Source organism: Hemiscyllium ocellatum, chromosome 44, assembly GCF_020745735.1.
Source record: "Hemiscyllium ocellatum isolate sHemOce1 chromosome 44, sHemOce1.pat.X.cur, whole genome shotgun sequence".
NCBI lineage: Eukaryota > Metazoa > Chordata > Chondrichthyes > Orectolobiformes > Hemiscylliidae > Hemiscyllium > Hemiscyllium ocellatum.
The window spans coordinates 428,739-441,313 of NC_083444.1; positions in this window are offsets into that span (position 1 = coordinate 428,739).

The window sequence follows — 12,575 nt, forward strand, 5'->3', positions numbered from 1 at the left end:
TGCTGGACTGCTAGAACAATCCCAGGAATAAAGCCGGACACCTTTTTTATTTGAACAGTTTAAAAATAGGGATTCTTGTGAATGAATTTGTCATTCCAGGTCATGAGGAGGCCAGTTGGTTTGTTGAGTACATGCTGGCTCTCTGTGAAGTAACCCAATTCGTCCCAATCTCCTGTTTCTGTTAAGCATCCGCCCAATCTCCAGTTAAATCACTCATGGAATCCACTGCCATCATCCTTGTTTTCAGTGTGTTCCAGATCATTGCCATTCTGCATTAAAAAAAAGTCCTTTTTCAGATTCTCTCTGTAACTCTCTCCCAAATCCTTAAATGTGTCCCATTGTCCTTGAGCCTTCAGTGAATGGACACATCTTTGACTGCCATCTCAAAACTTGTTACAACCGTGGCCACTTCTATCGAATCCTCCCTCAAGCTTCTTGGCTCAGTCTATTTTCTAATTTTAGGCATAATGCTTCTAAAAGTGAAGCTCAAGTTTTCATATATACTTTGCCATCTTCTGTCTCAATATGTCCTTTTACATTCACATCGGTGTATGTAAATGACAGGTGTCTCTGTGCACATTCTTTATACCTGTATAACCATTAAGTCTCTCTTGCCTCTGTCCTTCTTTGCTTCACCTCACCGTTCTCTGTCAAATATTCCACTTTCCTTTTGTCTATTCATTCTGCTGGGCTGTCCTGTTCCAGTCCTTTGGCATCATCCTCACTGTCTCCAGGTTTGATATCATGGGAAGACATTGAATGTTACCCTGTATATACTTTGGTCACTGTCCCTGAGGGAATACAATCCCCCAGTCAACTACTTAGAGTCATAGAGATGTACAGCACGGAAACAGACCCTTTGGTCCAACCTGTCCATGCCAACCAGATATCCCAAGCCAATCTAGTCTCACTTGCCAGCATCCAGCCCATATCCCTCCAAACCCTTCCTATTCATATACCCATCCAGATGCCTGTTAACTGTTGCAATTGTACCAGCTTCCACCACATCCTCTGGCAGCTCATTCCATACACGTACCATCCTCTGTGTGGAAAAAGTTGCCCCTTAGGTCTTTTTTATATCTTTCCCCTCTCACCCTAAACCTATGCCCTCTAATTCTGGACTCCCCCCACCTCAGGGAAAAGACTTTGTCTATTTATCTTATCCATGTCCCTCATAATTTTGTAAACCTCTATAAGGTCACCCCTCAGTCTCCGATGCTCCAGGGAAAATAGCCCCAACCTGTTCAGCCTCTCCCTGTAGCTCAAACCCTCCAACTCTGGCAACATCCTTGTAAATCTTTTCTGAACCCTTTCAAGTTTCACAACACCTTTCTGATGCAATATTCCAACAGTGGCCTAACCAATGTCCTGTACAGCCACAACATGACCTCCCAACTCCTGTACTCAATACACTGACCAATAGAGGAAAGCATACCAAATGCCTTCTTCACTATCCTATCCACCTGTTATGGATGCTGGAGATCGGAAGCAAAAACATAAATTGGTAGAGAAACTCAGCAGGTCTGACAGCATTTGTGGGGAAAAGCAGAGTTAATGTTTCAAATTCAGTTCTGATGAGTAACTGGACACAGAACATTAACTCTCTCCCCATGAATGTTGTCAGACCTGCTGAGTTTCTCCAGCAATTTCTGCTTTGGTTGCAGTCAATTACGTTAGTTAAGTATGAGCTTCCTTTTACAGTTCTGTGCTGGGGCTCCTCAATCTGTAAATATTTTGCTGTGATTATTGTTCCTATAACCTCATCCAACAACGATGCTAAATTGCTTTGCCTGTAGTTGACACAAAAATTCCTTCAATGTTTTTTTAGAATAATGAGAGCACATTCAGCACACTCCACTAATGTACCATGCTTGGCTATATCTGAGATAGTATTGACAAATGATTTCATGATGAAGGGCTTTTGCCTGAAACATCGAATTACCTGCTCCTCGGATGCTGCCTGACCTGCTGTGCTTTTCCAGCAACACACGCTCAACTTTTTCATGAGCCTAAGGTTTCAGGGAATCCTTCCTACCAATTCTTTCTTCTGTAATACATCTGCCATTTTCACTTCTACCAATATTTTACCTGTTTCTTCTTAGTAAACAGTGGTTAAAAAATACTCATTTAAATATTGTAACCTGCACCTCTGCCTTTATCACCCTCTTTGTCCTTAGTAGGACCAGTGTTCTCGATGGATATGATCGTGGTGATCAGCATGCTGATGTCATTTACAACACTGAATTCCGATTCTGGATGTTACTGCCACACACACAGCTTAGAGGTTTATAAAGGAGACAAAACAAATTAGCGTGAATGTTGAATAGGACCCACCCAGTCCTTACTGTCCATTTCCTACTTGCATGCCTGTAGAATATCTTTGTGTTCCTTTTATGCTTACTACTGATCTACTTTTCTCTGTTTTCACCCTCTGTTTGTATTTGACCTGGTTCTTGCTTGAAGAATTATTTTGACGTGCATCATGCATTTTACTTTTGTTTTATTCTATCTCCCAAGTCAGAGAAATCAGAGTTAACGTTTCATTTCCAGTGAGTTCTGAGGAAGGGTCACTGGACCTGAAATGTTAACTCTGATTGTTCTTCACAGATGCTGCTGCACCTGCTGAGCTTTTCCAGCAACTTCTGTTTTAGTTTTTGATTTACAGTTTCCGCCGTTCTGTTGGTTTATGTTGAATCATTCTACGATTTGGCCTGAATCTTGTTCCAAATCTCAGCAAAGCTAGTATCTAATGTGTAAAGTGTGGGTATTTTTGGCAGAAACAGGTTCCCATTGTAATGGCATTTATAACACTGGAAATTAGACCAAATGCTGACAACTACATTATCACCATCAACATTAATACTAACGGCCCTAATTTCCACACCAAACAGCTAACTACCAATTGGTAATCGAAGCAAAAGCCCTTTCTTTCTTATCCTATCAGTGCCAACTCTGAATAATATTAACAAATTTCAAAAGGTTAATATTTTGAAATATACAATTTTGCTTGCTACTTTTAGAAGCTATGGACTGAAATTGCCTGGTAATCATGCTCATTAACTCGAAGAATTAGCAACATGTGCAAATGATAATAAGCAACCACTTGTTACATCAAGTTTATAACAATGTGAATTTATAATAAGTTCTTTTCACATTGTGAAACATTCCAAGTGTAACTTGATAATTCCTGGATAAACATAATTGGCAGCTGCTCAAGAATCCAAGACTAAAGCAGGGAAAGTTGTCTGAATTAGAGAGCTCTCATATCCGAATGGACGGACTTATAAAATTAAAACATCCTTTCAAAGTTACCAATAGGTATCTCTATCAGCCTTGTGCTGTGTTCAAAGCCTCTGTTTAGACAGTTATTGGTAATATTGCTATTAGATTACTTACAGTGTGGAAACAGGCCATTCGGCCCAACAAGTCCACACCGACCCGCCGAAGCTCAACCCACCCATACCCCTACATTTACCCCTTACCTAACACTACGGGCAATTTAGCATGGCCAATTCACCTGACTCGCACATCTTTGGACTGTGGGAGGAAACCGGAGCACCCGGAGGAAACCCACGCAGACACGGGGAGAACGTGCAAACTCCACACAGTCAGTCGCCTGAGTCGGGAATTGAACCCGGGTCTCAGGCGCTGTGAGGCAGCAGTGCTAACCACTGTGCCATCTTTTCTGATATTTCATATGTGGTTTTAACCACTATGTTTGCTCTCCCCTACAATCTACATCGAACCTGTTTTAAGTGACTTTCAGCAGCTCAAGGCCAAGAAGCCTGGAGGCTGCCCAGGTGGAAGATGAGATGCTGTTCCTCCATTTTGCATTATCATGATGGGGGAGGCTGAGGATGGTCATGTTGGAAAGGGACTGGGGAAGGGGAATTAAAATGGGCGGTGACTGGGAGGTCTGGTTGGCCGCTGTGCGCCTGACTGTGATGCTTGGCAAACCGTTTTCCTAACTTTATGTTCAGTTTCCCTGATGTAGAGAAGACCATATCGGGGAGACCAAAAGTAAACTTAGGGAACGGTTCACTGAGCATCGCAGCTGAGCCCACAGAAGCCGACTGGTCCTCCCAGTCACCACCCAATTTAATTCCCCTTCCCACTCCCTTTCCAACACGACCATCCTTGGCCTCCACCATTGCCACAACGCACTGTCATAGAGTCATAGGGATGTACAGCACAGAAACAGACCCTTCGGTCCAACCCATCCATGCATCCAGATATCCCAACCCAATCTAGTCCCACCTGCCAGCACCCAGCCCATATCTCTCCAAACCCTTCCTATTCATATACCCATCCAAATGCCTCTTAAATGTTGTAATTGTACCAGCCTCCACCACTTCCTCTGGCAGCTCATTCCGTACACGTACCACCCTCTGCGTGAAAATGTTGCTCCTTAGGTCTCTTTTATATCTTTCCCCTCTCGCCTTAAATCGATGCCGTCTAGTTCTGGACTCCCCCACCCCAGGGAAAAAACTTTGTCTATTTACCCTATCCATGTCCTTCATAATTTTGTAAACTTCTATAAGGTCACCCCCTCAGCCTCCGACGCTCCAGGGAAAACAGCCCCAGCCTGTTCAGCCTCTCCCTGTAGCTCAAACCCTCCAACCTTAGCAACATCCTTGTAAATCTTTTCTGAACCCTTTCAAATTTCACAACATCTTTCTGATAGGAAGGAGACCAGAATTCCATGCAATATTCCAACAGTGGCTTAACCACTGGGCCGCACGGTGGCACAGTGATTAGCACTGCTGCCTCACAGCGCCAGCGACCCAGGTTCAATTCCCGCCTCAGGCAACTGACTGTGTGGAATTTGGGTGGGTTTCCTCTGGGTGCTCCGGTTTCCTCCCACAGTCCAAAGATGTGCAGGTCAGGTGAATTGGCCATGGGAAATTCCTGTAGTGTTAGGTGAAGGGGTAAAGGTAGGGGTATGGGTGGGTTGCGCTTCAGCAGGTCGGTGTGGACTTGTTGGGCCGAAGGGTCTGTTACCACATCAAGTAATCTAATCTAATCTAACAGATGTCCTGTACAGCCACAACGTGACCTCCCAACTCCTGTATTCAATACTCTGACCAATAAAGGAAAGCATACCAAACGCCTTCTTCACTATCCTATCTACCTGCGACTCCACTTTCAAGGAGCTATGAACCTGCACTCCAAGATCTCTTTGTTCAGCAACACTCCCTAGGACCTTACCATTAAGTGTATAAGTCCTGCTAAGATTTGCTTTCCCAAAATGCAGCACCTCGCATTTATCTGAATTAAACTCCATCTGCCACTTCTCAGCTCATTGGCCCATCTGGTCAAGATCTTGTTGTAATCTGAGGTAACCCTCTTCACTGTCCACTACACCCCTTCAATTTTGGTGTCATCTGCAAACTTACTAACTGTACCTCTTATGCTCGCATCCAAATCATTTATGTAAATGACAAAAAATAGAGGACCCAGCACCGATCCTTGTGGCACTCCACTGGTCACAGGCCTCCAATCTGAAAAACAACCTTCCACCACCACCCTCTATCTTCTACCTTTGAGCCACTTCTGTATCCAAATGGCTAATTCTCCCTGTATTCCATGAGATCTAACCTTGCTAACCAGTCTCCCATGGGGAGCCTTGTCGAATGCCTTACTGAAGTCCATATAGATCACATCTACTGCTCTGCCCTCATCAATCCTCGTTGTTACTTCTTCAAAAAACTCAATCAAGTTTGTGAGACATGATTTCCCAAGAGCAAAGCCATGTTGACTATCCTTAATCAGTCCTTGCCTTTCCAAATACATGTACTGCCTCCTGATGCTGCCTGCCTTGCTGTGTCCCTCTCCCTCCTGATACTGCCTGCCTTGCTGTGTCCCTCTCCCTCCTGATGCTGCCTGCCTTGCTGTGTCCCTCTCCCTCCTGATACTGCCTGCCTTGCTGTGTTCCTCTCCCTCCTGATACTGCCTGCCTTGCTGTGTCCCTCTCCCTCCTGATACTGCCTGCCTTGCTGTGTCCCTCTCCCTCCTGATGCTGCCTGCCTTGTTGTGTCCCTCTCCCTCCTGATGCTGCCTGCTTTGCTGTGTCCCTCTCCCTCCTGATACTGCCTGCCTTGCTGTGTCCCCCTCCCTCGTGATGCTGCCTGCCTTGCTGTGTCCCTCTCCCTCCTGATGCTGCCTGCCTTGCTGTGTCCCTCTCCCTCCTGATGCTGCCTGCCTTGCTGTGTTCCCCTCCCTCCTGATGCTGCCTGCCTTGCTGTGTTCCCCTCCCTCCTGATGCTGCCTGCCTTGCTGTGTCCCTCTCCCTCCTGATGCTGCCTGCCTTGCTGTGTTCCCCTCCCTCCTGATGCTGCCTGCCTTGCTGTGTTCCCCTCCCTCCTGATGCTGCCTGCCTTGCTGTGTTCCCCTCCCTCCTGATGCTGCCTGCTTTGCTGTGTTCCCCTCCCTCCTGATGCTGCCTGCCTTGCTGTGTCCCTCTCCCTCCTGATGCTGCCTGCCTTGCTGTGTTCCCCTCCCTCCTGATGCTGCCTGCCTTGCTGTGTCCCTCTCCCTCCTGATACTGCCTGCCTTGCTGTGTCCCTCTCCCTCCTGATGCTGCCTGCCTTGCTGTGTCCCTCTCCCTCCTGATGCTGCCTGCCTTGCTGTGTCCCTCTCCCTCCTGATACTGCCTGCCTTGCTGTGTCCCTCTCCCTCCTGATGCTGCCTGCCTTGCTGTGTCCCTCTCCCTCCTGATGCTGCCTGCCTTGCTGTGTCCCTCTCCCTCCTGATGCTGCCTGCCTTGCTGTGTCCCTCTCCCTCCTGATGCTGCCTGCCTTGCTGTGTCCCTCTCCCTCCTGATGCTGCCTGCCTTGCATTGATGAAAGGGCAGTACCGAGGGAGCACTGACGGAAGGGCAGTACCGAGAGGGCACCGACGGAAGGGCAGTACCGAGAGGGCACTGGGGGAAGTGCAGTACCGAGGGGAGGGCAGTACCGAGGGAGCACTGACAGAAGGGCAGTACCGAGCGGGCACTGACAGAAGGGCAGTACCGAGGGGAGGGCAGTACCGAGGGAGCACTGACAGAAGGGCAGTACCGAGCGGGCACTGACAGAAGGGCAGTACCGAGGGGAGGGCAGTATTGAGGGAGCACTGACAGAAGGGCAGTACCGAGGGAGCACTGACAGAAGGGCAGTACCGAGAGGGCACTGGGGAAGCGCAGTACCGAGGGGAGGGCAGTACCGAGGGAGCACTGACAGAAGGGCAGTACCGAGGGGGCACTGGGGGAAAGGCAGTAGTGAAGCAGCACTGATGGAAGGGCAGTACCGAGGGGAGGGCAGTATTGAGGGGGCACTGATGGAAGGGCAGTACCGAGGGGAGGGCAGTATTGAGGGGGCACTGATGGAAGGGCAGTACCGAGGGAGCACTGGGGGAAGGGCAGTAGTGAAGCAGCACTGATGGAGTGGATGTGAGCGAAGTGTTTTATGGAGGAGTGGAATGGAGTGGATGAGAATGTATAGGAACGCGTGGAGTGGTTTGAGAGGGCAGGGGTCCGGAGAGGAGTGGTATGGGGTGATTAGGGGATTTGGTAGGGGAATGGGAAGGGGAGTAGATAAGGGAGTCGGTAAGGTAAGGTAGTGTGGAGGTCAGTGGGTAGGGGATGGAGGGGATTAGGGAACAGGAGTAGGTACAGGTGGTGGTGGGAGGAGGTAGGTGAGTGGGTAAAGTTGTGAGTAAGGGAGGGTACAGCAGGGAGGGGTGTGGCGTGGGTAAAGCTGGAGGTAAGAGTGGGGTAAAGGTGGGCCTAGGGGAGGGGAGTGGAATGGTGAGGGTTGTGGAGTGGGATGGGGATTGGGTAAGAGAGGGGTAGGGTAGGAGAGAGAAATGGGTTGGGGAAGGGGTAGGTTAGTCGAGGGGAGTGGAACGGAAGGGAGTGTAGTGGGTGGGGATAATTGCTGAATCAGGTGTTTATAAATGAACCCAGTGGTGAGTGAATGAACAGAGCACCTGTATTGCCTGGTGTATTGGTGACTCTATGTGTTTTTGCTGTAGTTCACTCTCATACCCCACTGTCTGACAGAGATTACTCAATGCTGTCTGACCTGAGTCCCTTTGCTGCACATCACTCTGGACCCTGGATCACAAAGGCTGCTTGCTCTATTGTATTGCTCATTGTGTATGTCTCTCCCATCAGTAGATCCTGATGTTTCCGACAGTTTTTGATTCTGTTGACTAGTGTCGGGTCGTGGTTCCTCAGTGAACCACAACAAACTACTGGACGAAAGGACAAAGAACGGGAAAACTTGTGATGAAAGTTATGGGTCAAAGAATAAAATGGACAGAAACAACACGGTTACAAAATTAGCTGAGTGATAGGAAACATGGTCAGAAATCTCTGAAGAAATTCAGCAGGTCCAGCAGCATATGTGAAGGAAAAATAGAGTTTAATCTGGTCAGTCAAAAGCATGGGATGGGAGGGGCAGCGGGTGGGGGTGTGTCTGAGAGAGAGAGTGAGAGAGAAAAAAGGTGTGTCTCTCTGCATGTTTCCTCTTCATGGGTGCTCTCATCTCCAGCATCCATAGTTCTTTATTTTAGTACAGAAGAAATGGTAATAGTTAAATGGGTTCAGATTTCTCCAGGTGATCAATATTGAGATCTTCATTTTTCCTGAAATATGAAAATTGATGATCAGTCTGTAGGAGACAGCTCTGAAGTTTGAATAAAATGTGAAGTGACACATTTTGATCGAAAGAACATGGCTAACATCTTACAGTGTATTTCTGTAAAAGGAGCAGAGACCTGACTGAACACACTGGAGTGTGCAGAGACTTCCAACAAAGGTTATAGCATGGAAACACTTTCATTGAGGATGGATGGTAAAAAGCAGAACAGATTGGATGAGTTGGAATGCTGGGTCTGTTTCCATATTTTATGACTCTGAGAGATGGCAGCCAAAGGGAGATTTTATAGTTTTCAAAATCCTGAGCGAGGTCTCAGCAGAGCAAAGAGGGAGAAACTATTTCAGCTCAAAAGAATCAAGAACACAATGGCACAGGTTTAATATAATTTGCAAACAAAAAAGTCAATGCAATGTGGGAATACACGCACTAAGCTTAATAGAACAAGAAAATTTACAGCCCAAGCCTGAGCCGATCCAAACGTACCGTCTAAACCTGTCGGTCAATTCCTAAGCACCTGTATCCCTCTGCTCCCCACCTACTCCTGCATCTGTCCAGATGCATCTTAAATGAATCTACCATGCCTGCCTCTACCACCTCTGCTGGCAATGCATTCCAAACGCCCACCACCCTCTGTGTGAAGTACTTGCCGCAAGTACCCCCCCTTAAACTTTCCACCTCTCACCTTGAAAGTGTGACATCTCGTTACTGAATCCTTTTCCCAAGACTCTTCCATTCATTCTATAATTCACTCTAGAATTAGACTTGCCTAAATGCATCACCTCACATTTGTCTGGACTGAAAGCCATCTGCCACTTTTCTGCCCAACTCTCCAGTCTATCTATATCCTCCTGTATTCTCTGACAGTTCCTTATACTTTCTGCTACTCCACCAATCTACATGTCATCTGCAAACTTGCTGATCATACCAACAGTGCCCTCTTCCAGATCATTTATGTATATCACAAACAACAGTGGCCCCAACACTGGCCCCTGTGGAACACCACTGGTCACCTTTCTCCATTTCGAGAAACTCCCTCCAACTACTACTCTCTGTCTCCTGTTGCTCAACCAGTTCCTTATCCACCTAGCTAGAACACCCTGCTCACCATGTGACTTCACTTTCTCCATTGGATACTTGTGGGGGGATGACTTACCAGGGGTCAGCAATGGTAGGTGAACTTGCAGCGTGGGTTGGTACCTGGGATTTCGATGTTGTGGCTATTACGGAGACATGGATAGAACAGGGACAGGATTGGCTGTTGCAGGTTCCAGGGTTTAAATGTTTTAGTAGGGTCAGAGGTGGGGGTAAAAGAGGGGGAGGTGTGGCATTGCTTGTCAAGGATAGTATTACAGCTGTGGAAAGGATGATGGATGAAGACTCGCCATCTGAGGTAGTTTGGGCTGAGGTTAGAAATAGGAAAGGTGAGGTCACCCTGTTAGGAGTTTTCTACAGGCCTCCTAATAGTCCTAGAGACGTAGAAGAAAGGATTGCGAGGATGATTCAGGAGAAGAGTGAAAGTAATAGGGTGGTTGTTATGGGGGACTTTAACTTCCCAGATATTGACTGGGAAAGCTATAGCTCGAGTACGTTAGATGGGTCGGTGTTTGTCCAATGTGTGCAGGAGGGTTTCCTAACACAATATGTAGACAGGCCAACAAGAGGTGAGGCCAAACTGGATTTGGTTCTGGGTAACGAACCAGGCCAGGTGTTAGACTTGGAGGTAGGTGAGCACTTCGGGGACAGTGACCACAACTTGGTGACTTTTATTCTAGTGATGGAGAGGGATAAGTGTGCACTGCAGGGCAAGAGTTATAGCTGGGGGCAGGGAAATTATGATGCAGTGAGGCATGACTTGGAAAAGTAGGCTTCAAGGGAAGGGTGCAATCGATATGTGGAGCTTGTTCAAGGAGCAACTATTGAGTGTCCTTGATAAGTATGTACCTGTCAGGCAGGGAGGAAAGGGTCGTGTGAGGGAGCCGTGGTTTAATAAGGATAACCCTAGTAACTATAGGCCTGTGAGTCTTACCTCTGTTGTGGGCAAAGTCTTAGAGAGAATTGTAAGGGATAGGATTTATGAACATCTGGATAGGAATAATGTGATCAAGGATAGTCAGCATGGTTTTGTGAAGGGCAGGTCGTGCCTCACAAACCTTATTGAATTCTTTGAGAAGGTGACTAAGGAGGTGGACGAGGGTAAAGCGGTAGATGTGGTGTATATGGATTTTAGTAAGGCATTTGATAAGGTTTCCCATGGTAGGCTACTGCAAAAAATACAGAGGTATGGCATTGAGGGTGAGTTGGAGGTTTGGATTAGGAATTGGCTGGCTGGAAGAAGACAGAGGGTAGTAGTTGATGGTAAAGGTTCATCTTGGAGTGCAGTTACCAGCGGTGTTCCGCAAGGATCTGTTTTGGGACCATTGCTGTTTCTCATTTTATAAATGACCTGGAGGAGGGGGCTAGAAGGTTGGGTGAGCAAGTTTGCAGATGATATGAAAATCGGTGGAGTTGTTGACAGTGAGGAAGGATGTGGCAGGTTACAGCGGGATATAGATAAGCTGCAGTGCTGGGCAGAAAGGTGGCAAATGGAGTTCAATGTAGCTAAGTGTGAAGTCATTCACTTTGGTAAGAGTAACAAGATGATGGGGTACTGGGCTAATGGTCAGATACTTGGTAGTGTGGATGAGCAGAGGGATCTTGGTGTCCATGTACACAGATCTCTGAAAGTTGCCACCCAGGTAAATAGTGCAGTGAAGAAGGCATATGGTGTACTGGGCTTTATTGGTAGAGGAATTGAGTTCCGGAGTCCTGAGGTCATGTTGCAGTTGTATAAGAGTCTGGTGCGGCTGCATCTGGAGTATTGTGTGCAGTTTTGGTCGCCATACTATAGGAAGGATGTGGAGGCACTGGAACGGGTGCAGAGGAGGTTTACCAGGATGTTGCCTGGTATGGTAGGAAGATCATATGAGTAAAGGCTGAGGCACTTGGGGCTGTTTTCATTGGAGAAAAGAAGGTTTAGGGGTGACTTGATAGCGGTGTACAAGATGATTAGGGGTTTAGATAGGGTTAACCATGAGAACCTTTTTCCACGTATGGAGTCAGCTATTACGAGGGGGCATAGCTTTAAATTAAGGAGTGGTAGGTATAGGACAGATGTTAGGGGTAGATTCTTTACTCAGCGGGTTGTGAGTTCATGGAATGCCCTGCCAGTAGCAGTGGTGGACTCCCTCTTTATGGGCATTTAAACAGGCATATGGAGGAAAGTGGGCTAGTGTAGGTCAGGTGGGCTTGGATCGGCGCAACATCAAGGGCCGAAGGGCCTGTACTGTACTGTATTTTTCTATGTTCTATGAGTCTATAATGGGGAACCTTATCAAATGCCTTACTAAAGTCCATGTATATTTTATCAACAGCCCTTCCTTCATCTAACAATTTGGTCACTTCCTCCAAGAAGTCTGGAAATGTGGAGGCAGGTTCAAATATCCAGGTATGGAAAAGGGTCTTTTCAGGATGTTTATATAGAAATAACCTGTAGGGTTACTTACTGGGAAGAGGAGAGATTATCACAGTAACAACGATGATTCGGAGATCTATTAGTCTCCTGCTGTGCTGCCAGGAAATCAGTGATGCGCAAACAGATACAAAGACAGCTCCTGATCTCATTACAACTTTGGTTCAAGTGTGGAAAGGAACCTTGATAAAAATAATGACAAGGACCCCCAAGCAAAGCTCAAGTCAATGGGAATCACAGGAAGCTCTCCACTGGTCAAGTGTAACGCACAGGAAGATGGTTGTTTCAGTTGGTTACAAAAGGTATAAATCAGCTACAAGACAGACCAAGGTGGACAAGGAAACAAAATGGTGACCTGTCTTACAACAGGTAAGTAAAGAAATTATGTAGATAGTGCCCGGCAAACGTGGAGGAGGAGGAGGAGG